This window comes from Megascapheus bottae, chromosome 7 (genome assembly GCF_031878675.1).
Source record: "Megascapheus bottae isolate mThoBot1 chromosome 7, mThoBot2.hap1, whole genome shotgun sequence".
In the NCBI taxonomy this organism is placed as follows: domain Eukaryota; kingdom Metazoa; phylum Chordata; class Mammalia; order Rodentia; family Geomyidae; genus Megascapheus; species Megascapheus bottae.
The window spans coordinates 44,639,972-44,660,660 of NC_143515.1; the positions used below are offsets into that span (position 1 = coordinate 44,639,972).

Genomic DNA, 20,689 nt, shown 5'->3' on the forward strand with positions numbered 1-20,689 from the left:
GAAGCTTAACACTAGATCAAAGAAACATTAAACTGAACATGAGTAAAGAAGTAGCCACAATTTTACAAAGTATTTGATTCACAACTACTTACTTTCGAACAATTAAGTTTTAGCAACATTTTAAAAAATTAAGTGCCTATTTAACAAAGCCAATTGGACAAACATCAAAAACTTCTAGGATACCAGAGTAAACATGAGACATTATTCAAATATAAATAATTAAGTTCTATTCTTTTTCATCATCCGAGTGATCAGGTTGCAAAGGACATGTTTTTTTCTTTGCTTTTCCTAAGCCACTGGGTCCTGCCTCTTCAGGAATCTTATTTTCTTTTTCAGAACCTTTACGAGACTGAAGAATTCTCCAATTCCTTTTTGCCATTTGGGAGTTGGGCGTGCACAAACTGGATTCCCTCCTGCATACTTGTTTTCAGCTTTTCTGGATGAAGGTGATAGAGAGTTGATGGCAGAAGTGGAGGAACCAAACACCTTCCTAGGAGTGCAGGAAGCCACCACTTTTCTGTAGGTGCTTGGGACACTGTCTGCTTTAGTCCGCACCATGTCCTAACAGAGGGAGAGGAGCACGAAAGGCCCAGCGGAGGGTGATTCAGTGGCCATGGATCCGAAAGTCTCCTATTACTATTCTTAACCTGACATTGATAATTTATTGTTATAGGATTCATTTCTCAGAATAAAGGAAATTACATAACCTCTCTGCTATAAAAGTTACTGCTTTTAGCTATTTTTATTTTTAGCTTATTACTTTTATTCAAGTATATCTCTGGAGACAAGAAAATTTAAATATTAGTGGAAGAAAAAATACAATATTTCCATATTTCAAGTACATTTTATAATAAATTAAAAAGAAAGCCCTTTATAAAAAAATCTTACCAGAGTTTTAAAAAAAACACCAAATTCCATTTGGACACTGGATAACAATTTTAACATGCACTTATTTGTAATATATTTTCAAGAACTACATTAAAATAGTTGAACTTCCCATGAACTTATGTTTGAATATCTGTCAGTAAGGCCGCTAAAATTTTCAATCTACAGATGTTTCCAATGGAAAACTTTCTACTGGATCTGTAATTAGAGTTTATTTTAGAATTCAGTAGTATGTGTAATCCTACTCTCAGAGAACTCTGTTCTGGGAATTTTCTGTTCTTCTTTCTTAGTTGGATGTCTTCTTTCTTAGTATGCAAGATTTGGACAATATTAGCAGGTTCTTTTCCAATGTACTAATATTAAGAGTATGATATGGGCACACCTCTAAATTTTCAGTTTGGTCCTTGAAGACACTGAATGTTTTCCTTTGAAGAATTTACTGCTCATTTATTGATTCACTACATCACAAACGGTCTTTCCATTCCGGGCATACTTTGGCATCCCTTAATAATAGTTATGAACATGACAACAGAAACTATTGATCTTCAACATTTTAAAATTACTCTTGCTACACATTCAAATAGCCACTAGGCCATACAAATACTACTACTGGAAATAATGTTATTTAAACATACATATCTGTGTGGAAATACAGTTCTGTGAATTGAAAAGATAAAGATTTAAATAGTAAAGATAAGATATGCTTGCTTCAAATTTTGTTTAAAATAAATCTATGTGCACATAATGTTTCTAATAAGCTTGTCTTTTTATTTTGAGATCATTATAGATTCACAATAAATTAAAGTAAAATATACTAAAATATCCTGTATATCTTTTACCCAGATGGTAAAAATTTATCTAGATATGGTAATAGATTTATTTGAATTGTTAAAAAATAGCCACTAGCCAAATTTTGTGGCTTCCTAACTGAAAATTTCATATAGGTCAGCCTAATATATCATCTTGAAGTTTATGAAACTATTTTCAAGTCATTTCTTTGCATACTAGCTAATTTGAAAACATAAGAAAATATGGGAAGTCTAAGGTTCAAGAGTGATTAGGAAAGCTGTTAGCAATGTCACATTCTGGAAGAGTGTATAAGTAAAGGTGTCTGATCTTTAGGAAATTTCTACTTATTCTTCCATCAGAAGCTATTTATCTGGTCGTGTGTCTTGAAGAGTTATTCTCTTCCTTTTATCTTAGAGTTTAAAGTGTATTCAGAAATCTAAAAATTCCGAAAAAGTCTTAGAAAACTTTTTGTTGAAATTAATAATTATGGAATAGAGTAGACAAATGGATTATTTCTTAGCAATCACTTGTATCTTCAAACTATTCATTCTACCACTAGAGACAGTTCCTTGGTCTCCTGGGTTCTTCAATGAGTATGCAAGTGCTTTTTCCAAAGGTCAGATTTGATGATTACAAGAGGAATTTGTATTTCCAATCCCATCACAATTTCATCACATGGCACACAGCCAGAACTCCTACCAATGCGAAGTGAGATGTTCTTTCTTTCAGAAACGAAATTCAGTAAAGAGTCTTATATATGGCTCTTTCCTGGTTGAAGGGAATTATTAAGATTAAACCAACCAATCAGAGCCAGAAAAATAATGAATATGTATTAAAAGAAAAAGATTTTGAGGAATATGAATCCCTCAGGACTGCTATAAAATTAATATAAACTAATCAAGTGTTTACAATTTACTCCTTGAGACTTTTTTTCCCTCCTGAAAACCATATAAAGCTAGGGAGAAGATACAAACAATTCAGCATTTCAGGTCTAATTATCTCAAAGAATAACTTTAGCTGAAGGCTAGGAAGGATGGCAACCCTGGCTTCCATCTGCTCTAATGACAGTTCAGTGGGCTTATCCATGGAACGCTGAGCTCAGTATCTCCAGGGAACGCTGACAAACGTAGTTGCCTATTTAGAGTTATGTCCATGGCTGGTCATCTGGCGTGGCAGAGCCATCCGGCTGCTTGTCCTCAGGGACTCTGTGCAACACTAATCTATTCTTACCCATAGTATATATTGTTTGCCAGCTCAGCTGGTGCCAACCCAAGCAAGACCTAGACTATCTCAATGACCTTGGGAGCTCAAACTAAACAATCTTACTGGCAGTTGGCTTCCATGAATAAAAGAGTTTGGACTTTTCTTTTACTTGTCTGAATCCATGAACAGCAAGAGGTTAGGCAGAGGGGAGAGAAAAAAATAAATGGAGTAATTTGTGACAAGAGTAGACACTTGATTTTTAAAAAATTATGCTCTGTTACAGATTTTCTTTGGCAGCACCCTTGTCTTGATCAAGTCTATTTGAATACCTGTCTAGTGATAGGTTATTTAGAAGAGACTAATCTTGTTCTTCTCTCCACTTTTCATTATTTTGGGCAAAACTATTTTATAAGAAAAACAGAGTGACAACATATGATTTAATTTCATAAAGACACTCCACATAATAGCCATGCTTCAAGACATGCCTTAACAATGACATACATGTGAGTATTTGAGTTGACTATGGAGGATGACTGGAAAAGACTATTAGCGGTTGACCTTACACAGCCATTATGACTTGTTTAGAATGATAATCAGCATGAAATTCCAGTTGCAGGTAAGGTAAGTGCTCTTTCCAAAGTTCACAGTCAAGTGTTTCCTCCTCTAACTGGTAATGCTAGTAATGACCTCCATTGAAAAACTCAAGGCACTATCCTGATTTGTCTCTAATATTTTTTTTGTCAGTCATGGTGCTTGAATCAGTACCTAGGCACTATCCCTGAGCTTTTTCACCTTGAGCCACAGCAGCACTTCTGGTTTTCTGGTAATTAATTGAAGATAAGAGTCACACAGACTTCCCCCCCTGGGCTATCTCTGAACCAGGATCCTCAGATCTCAGCCTTCTGACGAGCTACAATTAAAGATATAAGACAAGGCACTCTTCCTTCATATTGTCAGCTATCCCTCATCCTCTTCTGGACCCTCTGCCTAGAAACTGAGTTTTTATTATTTCTGATTTTGGCAGTCTTGTCAACCTATTTGGGACTCAACTAACTTTCATGATTAATATGAATGTTAGTTACCTTTTGTCATTGTGACCAAAATGGCTAACAGAAAAGACTTAAAGGGAGAAAAGGGTTTGATTAAACTTACAGTTTTCAAAGTATCAATTCAGCATAGTGGGGAGGGTGTAGTAAGCAGAATATCTTATATTATAATGGTCAGAAAGCAGAAAACGATGCTATAAAAAAAACTGGAATTAGATAACAACTCTAGTGACATCTCCAGTAGGTCCCGTCTTCTATTATAATCATCTCTCAACAGTGGCATCACACTATAAATTCACCAAGGAGAATAATTGATCAAGTAAGAGCTATTGTGATCATTTTGGAAATAGCATCACAGACACACCAAGCAGTATGTTTTTCTGATCTCCAAGGCATATATTAATTCAGTCAAATTCACAATCAGAATTTACTATCAAAATGTGAATCTTGGCCAGTTTTTCTAGATCTAAATTGAAATCTGAAAAGGGTGCTGTATTTCCCCTTTTTATTTTTGTTTCCTAGTTACATAGTCTCAATCTTAATAATTCTGGCTCAGATTTTTACACTAATCTACATACATGATAATCGTACTTATCATGAAGATTTCTTTTTGGAAAAATGTAAAGGAGATCAGTTATCAAACTTCAAAGGAGAACTTCATAAATGTTGATTATTTCTCTTTTTCAGAGGAGAAAAATATGTAATCTCAATGGTTTGAAAAATCATGTAACATATGAATTGTTCTACCTCCTTCATAACTAGTTAAACTTGTTCTCCAGAGTTGGATAAAAATAGTTAAGTCAATAATAAGTGAATAAACAAATTTTGCTAATGGATTTTGCCCAAAAGACATCATCAAAGTCACTCTCATGGTATTGGTTGTCTTAAGGGAGATGAGTGGATCAGAAATGTACCTCAGTGAAAGACTTGCTAACATTATATTCCTTCTCATAATCACAGGATGAGAAGGAGGACTGAGAAATCTTTATGCTTTATATTATTTTATTCTTCAGAGTTCTGGGGCCTGAACTCAGAGATTTGCATATGTTAGGTCTATTCTCTACCTGTTGAGCCAACTTCTCCTCTCCCTACTCTTCCTAGCTATTTTTTGCTTTAGTTATTATTTTTTTGTGGGTCATGAGGCTTGAACTAGGCCTGGGCACTGTCCTTGAGTTCTTCAGCTTAAGGCTACCACCCTATCCTTGAGCCAAGCCCCACTTCCTGTTTTCTAGAGGTTCATTGGAGATAAGAGTCTCAGGTCCTTTTGTTGCAGGGCTGGCATGAACTTTGATCCTGAGATCTCAGCCTCCTGAGTAGCTAGGATTACAGGAGTGAGCCACCATGCCCAGCTGCATTAGTTAATTTTTGGAAAGGCTCTCAAATCTTTACCTCAGCTTGCCTCATACCACAACCTCTTTCTGCCATCTTTTAGGCACCTGGGATTTCAAGTGCATACCATCCTGTCTACCTTCTTGATTGAAATAAGATTTCAGTGATATTTTGCCTAGTCTGGCTTCCAACTAAGGTCCTCCTTATCTTTGCCTCCTGAGTAGCTGAAATTATGGTTATGAGCCATATCGTGCTCAATTTCTTTTTTTTTAAACAATAGAGTTGTATTAAACATAAGAACACAGGAGGGAGGGAAGGAGGAAGAGAGGCAGTGAGGCAGTGGGGCAGGGAAGCAGGAGGGTCAGGAAGGCAGGGAGGCAAAGAGGCAGGGAGGGAGGAAGGTAGAATTAATATTGAAGTAAATCATTAGGCAGGATACTTCTTCAAGTAGTAAGAGCTGTGTCCCCTTTCATGAGATCATCTCATCTAAGGACCATCTCAAGCTAGGATGTTCCCAGCAGTCCCAGGTTCTGATAGGACACTTTAGACAGTGAACCTTTGTCTACTTGACACAGGGTGGTCTTCTGCATAGAAAGCTCATTGACTTCCAAAGAAGCTAGCAAAGTTTCGGGCACACAGTACTATTAACTAGTGTAGTTTTAGATTCATTAGGCTCCACTTGGCCATGTTAGGGTCCAGGAAGAGAACTTCTTAAAAGTGCATCCACCCCATTAGTTAATTTCTTAGTGTATGTTTGTATTTGTGCTGGTCCTTGGGCCTGAACACTGTGCTTGCCTGGGCATTAGCCCTTAGCTTTTATTGCCCAGGGCTTTCCTCCTCAGGCTGGCTTCAAATAGTTATCCTCAAATCTCAGCCTTCAGAGTAGCTCAGATTATAGACAAGAGCCATCAGCACGCAACACCTGTAAATTAAGAGACAGTATATGCTGGTATGTTATTTTGCTGAAATTGGGTGTCATTTTCCTTTGAAAACTCTGACCTTCTTCAATGTGTGTGTATATGTGGGGGGGTGTCTTTGTGAAGTAATTTAATATGTATTCTATGCAGTTGTCCTTTCCTATCTCTTTATCATTTTCTAGGACACCTTTATCTCCATATATCAGTCACATACCCTAAAAAGAGCTATTATGTCCGTGTTGATTCCTGGCTATGACATCTAATCATCAATCTTCGGGCTTTTGCTCTACTTATTCTTTACCTCAGAACACCCCACTTTCCCCACTCTAAAAGCCTAGTTGAGGAGCCACCTTTCCTAAGAAAATCTTCTTGAGTTGGAAATATTTATTCCTTTCTCTATATTCATAGCATGTTGTTTCAATGGAATCATGCTAGCCCTTATGCTATTTTTCTGAGCCTTGTACTATTATTCTGTCATATAGGGCATTCAATAATGTTTCTAAGTAGACTTGAGCTCATCTAAATTTCATTGTTTTAGAGCTTAAAGTTAGGTCTTAAAATTGTTATGCTCCTTTGAACTTTTACAGAGCCGCCGCATAAGGCTTTAAATGAAATACCAAGATGAAGGTGCTTGTGTAGCTTCTAAGTGATTTACTTATTCATATATTTTATTAAGCCAGACATGGTGGTAGGGATTCTAGCACTGTGTTAGTTGAGTAAGAAATGATCTCTACCTTCAGGAGTTGAGATACTTAAGGAAGTCACTAAAATAAAATAGGACACAAAGAACATGGATTGTGGCCAAGATCATAGGACCAACTCCACTCTTGAAGATATCAGAGGAGGCTTCATAATAGTCTGAATGGTCTGTCCAGTTTGAGAGAGATAGCAAGTTATTAATGATCTCAAATTTCCATGTAAACTTTAATTATTTAACTAGAGTTCTGGTGTTCACTCCAGACATTTATTTCAATGTGTCTATGAATACGAGTGTGCATATGTGGGTGTTCTTCAAAGGGAACAAGGACTCTTGAGCTGTGTGAGGGAGTGCTGAGTTGTAGAGATGGGAAGAAAGGGATAGAATCTCTGTAAAGTCTCTGCACTGATTTACATACCAGAGGGAGGAAGCAAGAATTTGGATCTATGAACCTGGTGTTAGGAAAGTTTTGATGTTATAAATGTAGAAGAAAGATGACAAAGTATATAACAAAATGGAGAAGACAGTCCCAGGCCCTTGACCCTATTTCATTCTAAATTGTGTTCCTGGTGTTATGGGTAAGTTTGACCAGTAATTGAATTGATTTTTTTTTATAACTGGTGAGAGACAGGAGTCAAATTTTATTCTTCTTTATGTGTATATCTAATGTCCCCCATGTCATGGAAGACTGTCTTTTCTCCATGTGTTCTTTCTTAACAGCTTTGTTGAAAATTGGTTGATTATAGATATGTTATCATGGCCTGGTTTTGGGCTAGAAATAACTCAGATGGGGTTGGTTGAGCTCAGGCTCCTTTGAGCCTACAGCTCACCAAGACCAACGCAATGAATCGTTTTGAAATAGATTGGGAGGCAGTTGACCCTGGCCCAATGGCATTCAGGTTGCTAAGTAGGAGGTAGGGATGGTGAGTGGTAGCTAGAGTCATGACCTATGCCCCATCCTGGTTTTCAACATATCTGGCATGGTACTGACGGTCAAGTATGAAGTCTTCCTCACCCAAGTAAGTGGTATCTTCTACCATCCTGGACTTCATGGAATTCTGGGAAAAGGGACACAGACATCTCTTAACTTTTTGACTTCTCAATGCATCTTTTTATTTCATTATGCTAAAAGCAGGCACTATGGTTTCTAACTAGGCTTTCTTCACTCTTGTGAAAGTGGTTCTGTGTGTGATTGGCATCTCAATTTGTTGTGAATGTGAGGAGAAATTTCCCAGATGATTTTACTCCAGTAAAATCTTGCTCCACCTTTATAGGCATGTCTTGCTGAGAATTTCCAGGTATTATTATTTTTTTTAGCTATGTGTCATATTTTCTGTAATTTTTATGAACATTTTATTTAAGGAATCTGTCATTTGAACATTACTCTAATAAGTTATCCCATATAAAATTGCTAGTAATAAATTCTGGCTGATGTCTAACTCAGAGAACTCAAAAAAACAAAGAATGATGGCTTTATTCCCATAATAAAAAGAATCAAATAAAGTTATCTCTTGGTGTAAGCATGCAACTATTGAATCAGAATGAAAATACTTTAAGATTCAGAAAAACCATTTGTTTCAAATAACCTAATAAACTCAACAAATCACTTTTTATGTATAAATATATTGTGGATATATGGCAGAGATTTTTAAACTCATAATGGTGTCCATCTAAAAATTCATGTATTTGGTAAAGCTATAGACATTAATTTTCAGACTTCATCCAGTGAGAAAATTAAAATTGGCAAAATCATCATAGAGCTATATGTTTTATAGAAACCATCAAATTAAGTTTCCTGCGGAATTTGAGCTCAAGAAGGGAAAATGTCTTTATGATGAGTAAAAAACCTAGGCAAAAAGTTATGAAAATTATCTTGCTGTAAAGTCTTTCATGGAAAATACATCCAAAAAAGTACATGGAGCTTTTGACAAGACATGTCTTCCATATACTTTCCCCAGTGTTTTATATTATAAAGTCCTTGACTTCTTATCTTTGCTTAACTTTAGAAAATCACACTTTTTAAGACCAAAAGAGAAAATCAGGCCCACTAAATATTTTAAGTATATTGTTCTATATCTTCACAATGAGATAACTTTTAAGTGGTGGTATGTGAGAAGGCATTGATACACACACACACACACACACACACACACACACACACACAAATCATTAGTATGTTCCTCTTTATAATTAATAAGCATTTTGGGAAAAAGTTTTGAGGTCATGTGAATATCTGTGCTTCTAATATTAATGCTCATTGATGGTCTAGCTTACAACTATTGTTATTTCTTGATAGTGCTTTCTCTATTTCCTGCATTTTTTTTAGGCTTATACTTTGGAGGTTTTGGTTTTGTCTTGTTTTTGGAGGAGCTATTCTTTCATGTTTTTATTTACGTAGTTATTTAGATCAGTGTGAATTAATAGATATTCATTTTGTGCATTCTTACACCATATCATCATTATCTGTTACTTAGTTGGTCCTAATTTTGACCATATCAATTTCTTTCATTGCCGGTCTTTGTGCCATTTCCAATGCTTCATCAAGTTTAAACACTTCTGTACTTTGTGCCATGACATGATTCTGTAGATTCACTTTGATTTTCTCCATACCAGATCTCTATGGACCAGGTCACTAAGAAAGCCTGCTTTGTTTTGTTGTGAAACAGTGTTTTAAAACTAAGATCTGGACATTGGATATGCTTGTGGCTACTGAAAGTCATGACTTCTCATGTTTCTCAGTGAAAATGTAAGTGTGTACAATGACACTTGTATATACATCCATATATTCTTGTTTCAGAATTATATAAATAAATACACATAAAGGAATTTTATATTTAACACTTCCAATGTCAGCACAATTCTATGAGATTCTGGCTAGCCTTCCCCTCTTCCTTACTTCCTACATTTTTCCTCTGACAGTGAGAAATCTGGGTCTTATTTGCTATGTTATATTACCTATTTGATTAGCCTTAGTACACACCAAAATTAGTTCCAGATTGGCTAGCCCATTCCCTTGTAAAAAATAAATTTCATAACTACAGTGTTTCTGTGGAGAACCTTTTATCTTTAGACTTAAAATATGCAGCCAAAAAACCATTTTGCAAAGTAATTTAGGTGTATTCTCTTATTTCTCCCAAACTCCCTGTGGCTATGTTATTCGTAATATTGTTAGCTCCTCTGTGTAGTTTGGTTTCATTTTGGATTCCCTCCATATCCTGATTGGTTTAAAAATTTGTACATATTAATTTTCATGGTATGTGGGTTTGGAGAATGTATAAAGTTGAGGTTTTGGCCATGATATCAAATAATGTTAGTGAAGGCAGCAAACAGTTCCATTATTTCCAAAGGTTTCCTCATGCAATCTCATCGTAAAATCCCCTCTTTCTACCTTGTATCCTTAACATCTTTTATTCCTACAATATTTTTCTATCCCATGACTACAATAAAACTTTGGGAGATAAGCTTGCGTCACACAGCAAAAAGCATTTAAGCTTGTGAGTCACTGTTTTGTTCTTCTATATTGCTGAGTAATATTCTATTATATGAGTGCACCGTGAATTGATTATTGACTGGATGGGAAATATCTGGTTTGTTTCTATCATTTTACAATTAGAAAGAAGATTGCTATAAAAACTCACATATAAATGATAAATGTGAGTTCTTATTTATTTTCCAAGGGGGAAATATGCCTACATGTGGAATTATTGGTCACATAATAAATATATGATTAGCTTTTAGAAAATATCAAGCATTTATCACACCAGCAAGATAGGAGGGATCTCTGCTCTGTGTGCTCCCTAGCACATAGACTTCATACAGATATAAAAAGATTTACACAGTTACAAAGATAGCGCCAGGTCTGGACTTTGAGTTGATGGATTGATTACAAATGTGGCTAGGTTTCCACTGCATCTTTTCATGGAACAATTATTGTTAAATCATTATCTTTATTTGTCAGCATTTAGGGCTTAAACTCATGGTTCTACCCTGGTTCCTTAGCTTTCTCATTAAATGCTGACACTTGACTACTTGAGCCACAGTTTCACTTTTTGCTTTTTGACAGCTAATTGAAGATAAGAGTCTTACAAACTTTCCTATCCAGGCTGGCTTCAAATTATAACCCTCAGATCTCAGTTCCTGAGTAGCTAGGATCACAAACGTGAGCCACTAGGGCCTGGCATTAATTCATTCCTATTTGTATACACATGGTTCTTGAAGTTAGTTTTTCAAAGAACAGTTATTTCTATAATCTCAGCCAGTCATTGTAAATGAGTCTTCAGAAGCAGATAGAATAGTAACTATAATTGTTTTCCATGAAGAAGGAGATCAGAATAAACAGGATTTGTCTTAATGACAAGGCTAAAATGAACAATAACCATTTCTTCCTGCAGTACAGAACACAGAGGAAAAGTATTCTTGTTTTCTCTGCACATAATCCAAAATTTAAGACTTCTTTTTCTTCTTCTTAAAGTAAGTGACTTCTTCACTTTTTAAAATAGGAAGATCGCCAGTGAGTAACTCTAAAGTATCAGTAGAATCGTGTGGAGGGGGGGGTGGGGAAGAGGTTCAGCAACTTAAGAAAATAATCTGAGAATCTATGTGTGTGTGTATCCTCAGCTCCTCCTGTAGGAACTTCAGACAAAACTGGAAGAGGTTCAAATGGTTTGGCCTGCCTCCCCCCACCTCTTTTTTAAAATTCCTTTTTTTGGGATACTCTGGCCAAAGACTAACAAGCAGTGAAATGGCAAAAGGCAGGCAGCAGGCAGGGAAAGTAGAAGCAAATGGCTGGGGTAAAACACAAACTGTATGATTAGGCTCTGAATAATCAGGAATTGGATTGGAGCTTGTTATACATATTCCGTGTTCATAATTTGATATTTGCAACAACAACAAAGAAGAATTCCATCTTTGAAAAAAAACAAAACCAGAACAAATCCACATTGACTGATGCTCTCTATCTGTCTTTCACACTTTGACTATTATTTATTCACCTTTCCCATTCTCCCCACTGTGTCCTCTAGTCAGTAGCAGGTTTGAGGAAAATAGAATGACTCAAATTATCATTTTAATGGTGCATGGATTCTTTCATTATGTAGTTGGTTCACATACATCAACATTTTAAATTTTGGACATTCTAAAATACATTTGGCAAACTGCTAAGGAGAAAGCCGTCTGTGAGCCTGTAGGAACTAAACCTGGTACATGTCTGAGCAAAGCAGTAGCCCATTTGTGCTGTTTGGTTTTATAAGTTATGTAGCTTTGTGCGACCTTTGAAAAAGTGTTCGAGTGATTTTGGAATATCATTAAAAGGTGATCAGTTGTAATTGTCTTCCTGATAGTAGTCAATATAAAAAATATTAAGAAGGACCCTTTCTTAACCTCTGATATTATTTTAAAGACTTTTTTTGAAAGGCTAGATATGTGAAAGAAACTTATTAAAGGACAAATGAAAACACCACTAGAAAGGGTGTTTTCATTTTATAATGATTCAGGTTTAGGGGCATAAAATAAGACCTAAGATCAACTCTTAATTATTTATAGATTGATTCTTCAATTTGTGTGTTATTCAGTCTTTGTAATTTGGCTAGAAGGGCAGAAATCATTGGAGAAATAGAAATAAATCAGCTTCTTTATATTCTATCCTCAGCAATAAAAAGTCTGGTGTGACATAAGTTTTAGAATTATCTATACCATTTGACCCATGACTATGGATAATTGAAAGCATATCAAGATTGAAAAGAGGGAAAATAAAGCTCATTTATTAAGAGTTGTGTCAGATGCTATGTAAAATTCACTGTAGATATTATTTCCTTATTGTTCAAAGCAATAATGCCTGTCATTGATGATTATCTTCTTAGTATAGGTGGAAATGAGGCTCAGGTAGCTAAAATGGGCTTTCACGATAAAAGGTAAGGCTACAGTGAGAATACATCCATGTATCCTGTTGTCCGTGTCTGTTCCACGGAACTAGACCCTTCCATCCTGATGACCTAGGAAACCTTACAGCTGAAAAGTCCTGTTGGCCTGAAGGTTAAGAGTTGGGAATCTGGAATGGTTTTGATTTTATGCAGTAAGTCTCTTTTATGTCTTTTCTTTTTGATAATTTTTGTATTAAGATATTTAGAAAGTGCATTCTAAACCAAGAAACTCACACATTTTCTGTGAAAGACACTACAGAATGTATATGAGATTGCTAGTCAGAGCTTTCTTTCTTTCTTTCTTTCTTTCTTTCTTTCTTTCTTTCCTTCTTTTTTTTTTTTTACAGAAGTCTGGGGTGGGGGAATGCTCATTCCACATAGACTCACCAAATGTAGGTAGTTATTTTTAAGGATTGTCAAAAATTAAAGAGATATTCATTTCACTACTATTTATAATACTACAGAATTATAAAGCCTGCAAATGCTCAGTAGTAAGAAAAAGTAAATAAGTTATAAACCCATGCATATATTGATGTAAAATATAGCCATTTAAATGAATTTCAAAGAATATTTACTACCAAGGGGGAAATTTCTGTTATTTTTAGATGATTCATAAATACATATTGAATAAATATTTACTGACCTCAAAATAATGTACATTATAAGAATTAGCATTCTCTGGGATGGGAGTTTGGCCTGGTGGTAGAGTGCTTCCCTAGCGTGCACAAAGACCAGGGTTCAATTCTTTAGTATCACATACATGGCAAAAAAAGCTGAAAGTGGTGCTGTGGCTCACGTGGTAGAGCTCTGACCTTGAGAAAGCCCAAGGACAGTGCCCACTCCTTGAGGTCAAGCCCCATGACTGGCAAAAAAAAAACAACAAAAAAAAGAATTAGCATTCTCAAAATACAATCATTTGGCTAGTGGTATACATTTCTTTAAAGTAAACTTTATACAGTGTAAACATCTTTAGTGACTCCATGACTTCTTAAAGCTCAGTGAGTTTCACAGAAAACAGCTATCAGACTACTACATAGTTGTTAAACAGAACATCATAAACAACCCACAAAGCCTTCTCTAAGTCTTCCCCTGCCCCGCCCTGCCATTGTACTCGACTCTAAAATGTAACATTTGTCTGACTTCTCCCAACCTATATTATTACTGTATCATTCTAGATGATGACTCTTTTCGAATATTATATAAATGACTCATTTATATTGGTAATTTTTGTGGCTAATTGTATTCAACACTCTGTTTATGAATGTCACCCTTGTACTTTTTTTATAGTAGTATGTTGTTAGTTATTAACACACTTTATTGTTGTATTGTGCACACACATATCATTATATATTCCTGTTAAATATTTGTTTCCATGTTTTAGCAAATGGCTCATCGACACTGCAAAGTTTTTTTGTGCATGTGTACATGCATTTCTCTCTCTCTGTCTAAATATATAAATATATATATTATATATATGGGTCATTCATTGTGTGCACAGATCTCACCTTAGGAAATGAATCAAAATTATTGGTTCTATTCCTCCCAGGACTGGGTGTGATCAATATTCAGGATTTGGGCCATGCTACTGGGTATCTCATTTGCATTATGAGATATCATATGAAATGTATTTTCAGGTTTACCATCTATATATATTGTTTGGTGAAATATCTATCACTTTGGGGGACATTTTGAGATGGATGTATTATTTTTTATTACTGTAATTTTGGAGTTCTTTGTTTTGGATAACATTCCTTTATCTGAGTTGTATATTGTACACATTTCTTATTAGTTCATGGCTTTCTTTTTTTTTCAATAGTGTCTTTCATATGTGAGGAATGTGATTTTCATGCCATCCAGCTTATTAATTCTTGTTTTTTTGTCATACCTTTGGTGTTACAGTACATAATTATCACCATTTTCCAATGTTACCTTCTAAGTTCTTTATAATTTTGCACTTTACATTTGGTTCTTTTTTGGTTCTTTGAGTCAGTTCTTATGAGGAGTGAAAGTGGGTGTCTGCTTCCTTTTTTTTGTTTTGCATGTGATATTTCACTTTATTGTTGCTCCCTTTGGTCTTTTATCAAATGTCAGTTGACTGTATTTATGTAGCTCCATTTCTGCATTTCTGAGCTATCTATTGTTCTGTTCATCTATTTTTTCTATTCTTTCCCCAGTACATTTTCTGGATTACCATATTTTTGTTGTATATCTTGAAGTTAGGTAGTATCAATCTTAGACCTGATTTTTCTCTCTTTCACTATTGTTTTGGCTATTCTGGGTCTTTTACTTTTTAGAAAAACTTTAGAATGAACTTATTGGTGTTCACAAAATAATCTGCTGGTATTTCTTTTGGAGAGAATTGCATTGAAAGTATAAGTCAGCTTGGGAAAACTAGTATCTTGACAATATTGAGTCTTCTTTTCTATGATCATTGAAAATATTTTTCAGATATGTAATTTTTTATCATATTTAGACTTGTATGGGTATGTGATTATATGTGATACTTGCTGAATTCATTGATGATATAAAACGTGTGATTGACTTTTATGTATTAACCCTGTATCATGAAATTTATTAACTTCAGGAGGTTTGATTTTTGTCAGTTCTATAGAATTGTCTACATAGAAGATAATAACATCTATAAAGACAGTTTTGTTTCTTTTATTCCAGTCTCAATTTTCTTTTCTGATTGCTTTAGGTGAAACACATAGTACAATGTTGAAAAGTTGTAGTTAGAAGGGCATCTCTGCCTATCTCTGATCTAAAAGTATTTTAAGTATAATGATAGACTTTTTAAAAAATGTTCTCTATTAAAGAGGTAGGTTTTTCAATTGCTGATTTACTGAGAATCATTATAATGAATAAGCTTTGAATTCTGTCAAAGCATTTTTCTCTATTTACATAATCATGTATTTTTCTATATTAGTCTGTTGGTGAAATAGATACAATTGATTTTTCATTGTTTAATCAGTTGTGTATACTTGTCATGTGTAATTTTTCTAATACACTGTTTTACTCAGTTTTGTTGATGAATTTTGCTACTGTGTTCATAAGAGAATTTGGTATGCAGTTGTCTTGTAGGAAGGATTCCCTCTAGTTCTTGATTCTGAGAGGATAGAGAACTGATCTAAGTATTTCCCTAATGTTTGGTAGAAATTACTGCTGAACTCACCACGATGAAGCATTACCCTGTGGATTCTTAACAATACATTCCTAAGAATGAAATTTTGTTGTTTGTAATACTTCTATACTCTTGAAATTTCTGCATAAACAGTCACTGTGGTTAGGAGTTTTCTCTTCCATGATGGCTTCATCCTGTTTGAATATCACACTGAATTGGTCTCTTTAGGAAAGGAGATATTGCAACATGTACCTGTATTTTTCAGTATTTCTGGCATGTGAATGCTTTGTATATTTGAAAATGTCATTGCAAAATAAAACAAACAAACAAACAAAAAAAGAACTGCACTGGCCCAACAACAGTTGTTTTCTGTAAGGACTTGGTATAAGATTTGTGCTATTTTTCTTATTCTTTAAAAGACTTAAACAGTGAAGCTGTCTGTGATGGAGATTTATTTTATAGCAGTCTTTTAAGAGCATTCAGTTTATTTAATAGATTTAAGGATACAAACATTTGCTGTTTTTTTGTGCTCATTTTAAAGATATTTTAAGAGCAATTTTGCATTTTGATTAAAATTATATAGTTGATGACATTTGGTCATAATCTCTCATTTAGTTTTAAATATGTAGGAGATCTTAATAATGCTCCCAATATTTTAAAAAATTATACTCAAGGTTCACTACTATATTACTTTTTTCCAAGAGGCAAACTTTGGCTTTTGTATTCACTTCCTGTTTCTGTGTAACAAACTACTACAAACTTGGTAACTTCAAACAGCACACATGTATTTTCTTACAGTTAAGGAAGCCAACATTCCAAAATGAGTTTTGCTGAGATGAAATCGTGATGTCAGTAGAATCACACTCTCTCTGGAAGTTGTTGGGGAGATCCAGTTCCTTGCTTTTCCCAGTTTCTTGAGTTGTGTTCCTTCTTTTCTTGGCTGGTGGGTCCTTCCTCTGTATTCACAGCCAAAAGCATAGCACCTTGCTTCAATTGCCATCCTGCCTTCTGTCTCTGTAGTCAAATACGCCTCTGTTTTCATCATTTCAGACACTTGTGGATGCATTTAGGGACCACTCAAATAATCTAGAATAATCTTCCTTTTACTCAGATGGTTTTTGTTAGATATATATCTAGACATTGGTTAAGTGGATCATAAAGTAGACCTATTTTTAGTGTTCTGAGGAATCTTCAAGTCATTCCCAAAATGGCTGTGCTCATTTTTTTTTTTTTTTTTTATGATCAGTAGTACTTAAGAGTTTCCACTTAGCAAAGATCTGGTAGTTTGTGCCCGTGATCCTAGCTACTCAGGAGGCTGAGATCTGAGGTTTGTGGTTCAAAGCCAGCCTGGGAAGGAAAGAAAGGTAATGAGACTCTTATCTCCAGTCATTCACCAGAAGACTAGAAGTGGTACTGTGGCTCAAAGTGGTAGAGCACTAGCCTTGAGCATTTATTTTTATCTGCTTGTTTAATAATAGTCTTTCTAACTAGGTGAGATGACATCTTATCATAGTTTTAATTTGCGTTTTCCTGGTGGTTAGAGTTGCTGAACATTTTATCATTTATATGTTGACTTGCAATTCTTAAGAGACATGTCTAAGCACTTTTCCACTCTTTATATTCTTGTTCAGTTTTTGAGTTTCTTAAATATCCGGATGCTAATCTCTTGTCTTTTTGCTGTGTTTATTGTTTCTTTTCCAGAGAAGGGTCTTTTTACTTTGATATAATCCCATTTATCTCTTAGCTTTTATTGTCCTTGTGTTTTGTTACTTTATGCTCTATTGTTTTTACTTGCTCTTCTTTCTTTAAATTTTTGGTAGGTAATTTAATAATTGAATTAGAGTCCCTTAAATTTTAGAATATGTGATGCATGTAAGGCCAATAACTTTTTTTTTCTTTTTCTTTTTTTTTTTTCTTTGCCAGTCCTGGGCTTGAGCTCAGAGCCTGAGCCCTGTCCTTGAACTTTTTCAAGGCTAGAACTCTACCACTTGAGCCTCAGCACCACTTACAGCTTTTTTTCTACGTATGTGGCACTGAGGAATTGAACCCAGGTCTTTGTACATGCTAGGTAAGCACTCTATCACTATACCAAATTCCCGCCTCTGCCAATAACTTTTTTTAAAAGTCCAAAGATTTAACTACCTCCCATGAATTTAATATGTAGCACATTCCTTCTGATTCAGCAAAATAAAATTTTGATTATATCTCATATTGTTTGGAAATATTTTTCTTAATTTCTAAACATTCAGGAACAGTTAAAGTCACCTTTATCTCTTAATTTTTAAATCAAAGTATAATTTAACTGGACCCCTCTGAATTATCATCCCAACAATAAAATTAAACTAAATTTTAATCTTTGAGTAACTAGCTTTTAAAATCATCCAATTGGCCTTCAAGTTTGCTAAGTACTGGAAAATAATTTTGTAATTTACTCCATCTTCTATATATGTTCTATATGGTTATAATATTCATCTTGTTTGACTCTACCAGTTACAAAAAAAAGCATGTTAAAATCTCCTTTATTCTATTTTGGTTAGATCATACTTTTTAAATGAGTGAAATTCTTTGAATTCTATTTTAGGTCTTATTTTTTCAATGGCTCAGTTTGGCTCGTTTGAGCAATTACTTCACGTGTTCTGAACACTATGTATGTTCTGCATTTGTTTAGTGTAGCACATTTTAAATATGTCCATTTGGCCAAATTTTTGCCAAATCAGTTCCCTGGTGATTTATTTTTAATTCCATACTTCTTTATCAGATATTAAATTTTAAAAAACCTCTAAATTTGACTCTAATTTTGACCATTTTTTCCTAAGTTTTAAAGTGAACATTTCATTACAATGCAATGTATTTTTAATCATAAATACTCCTTTTATCTTTAAAGATTGCACATATATAAATGTTAATATGCCTACTGTAGATTGGTTCAGTAATTACACGAGATAGCTTTCCCATTCTTATAGTTTCAAATTTCATAATTTTAATTTTCTTGGAAAGAAAATATTTGGATCTATTTTTTTCCATTTCCAATGTGACAACGTGTCAGCTTATACACACATACATGCACACACATACAATGTAACACCAGTAACATTTGCACCCACATTAATCAGCTTTCTTCTTTCCGATTTTTCATTCACTTCCTATATTTCTTTTGTTCTTTTCTGGTCTTCCTTTCCATTTTCTCTAATTTCTTTTTTACATCATCCTGAATTCAATATGTTAGGTTGTGAGTGCAGTGCATGTTGATCAACGTCACCCCTTTCTTCATTCCACCCAAACCCACCATCCCTTCAATTTACTGAGTTCCAATGTCACGTGAGCACATGGAGCATTATAAATGCATATACTCACACTTCCCTCCTTTCTCTTATTTCTATAATTCTTAAAAATACTTTTCTCCATTAACTGGATAGTTCTGTCTTTGACTGATTGCATCAAGGTACAACATATAATTTTCTTCTAATAGCCACTATTGTCATATGTTTAGTTGCATACGTAATTTTCACCCACAAATATGTCGTCCTTGTTTATTGATTCCATCCAGATAGTATTTAAATATAGTGTTTAAATAGATTTATGAACTATTTTCCCTATTTTTTTTGCCAGTCCTGGATTTGAGCTCAAGGCCTGATCACTGTCCTTGGACTTTCTTAAGACTAGAGCTCTACCACTTGAGCCACAGCACCCCGTCCGGCTTTTTTCTATGTATGTGGTAATGAGGAATTGAACCCTGGTCTTCATTCATGCTAGGCAAGAACTCTACCACTAGGCTAAACTCCTGGCCTCTTTCCCTATTGTTTTAAACAGATTCTTCTCTGAATTCATTCTGCCATTTTCTTTATCACTATATAAACTTCTTGAAGCATGTCTTCAACATCTGTTTACTATGAACAAATGCTTTCAGTAATGATTTTTGAAAATGATATTAGTTTACTTACATTTTTTTGCCAGTCCTGGGGCTTCAACTCAGGGCCTGAGTGCTGTCCTTGGAATTTCTCAAGGCTAGCACTCTACCACTTGAGCCTCTGCTCCACCTCCAGCTTTTTTCTATATATGTGGTACTGAGGTATTGAACCCAGGTCTTTGTGCACACTAGGCAAGCACTCTAACACTAGGCCAAACTCCTGGCCAGTTTACTTATATTTCAACTGGATATAGAATTCTAACTGGGTGGATATATTCGATTAGCATTCTCTAGATATAATTCTAAATTTTCTGCACTACACATTTTCTGTTGAATAGCTGACAGGCTTCTTTTTTTTCTGTGATTATTGAATGGCGTTTATTTTCCAGCTCCTTTTAGATTTTTTTCAAAAATTCTAAAGTAATTTTTTGATTTTGTTTTATATTTATTTATACTTGTCAGAATTTATCATTCTACTTGTATATATTCCTTGTAACAGTTTATCAATTTTTTCTGGAATACCTTCAACTCCCATTACAGAATTAGAATATTTTCACCATGTCGTATTATACCGTGCTCAATTTTTTATTCTTTCAGATCTTAATAATTTAATCTTAATATTTTCTCCTAATGTATCTTCCAGTTCGTAATCCTCTCTTTCAGCTCTATCTAAACTATCATAAGCTTGTTTGTTGAGCTTTTATCAAAATACTTTACTTATTTTACTCCTAGAAATTCCATTTGGATCCTTTATTGTATTCATAATGTATTAATTTCTGCTCTCACTCTCGAAATGTCTTTTAATTCATAATATATTTAAAATATATTCATTAGAAATTTTATGTTAATTGGCATAAACTTCCAGTATCTTTTGTAC

At 34.5% G+C, this 20,689-nt stretch overlaps 1 pseudogene; it reads right to left on the reverse strand.

Annotated features, from left to right (window-relative positions):
• Positions 1 to 226: 226 nt before the first annotated feature.
• Positions 227 to 558, reverse strand: LOC150060719 (PCNA-associated factor pseudogene; annotated as a pseudogene).
• Between the last annotated feature and the right edge of the window lie 20,131 nt (positions 559 to 20,689).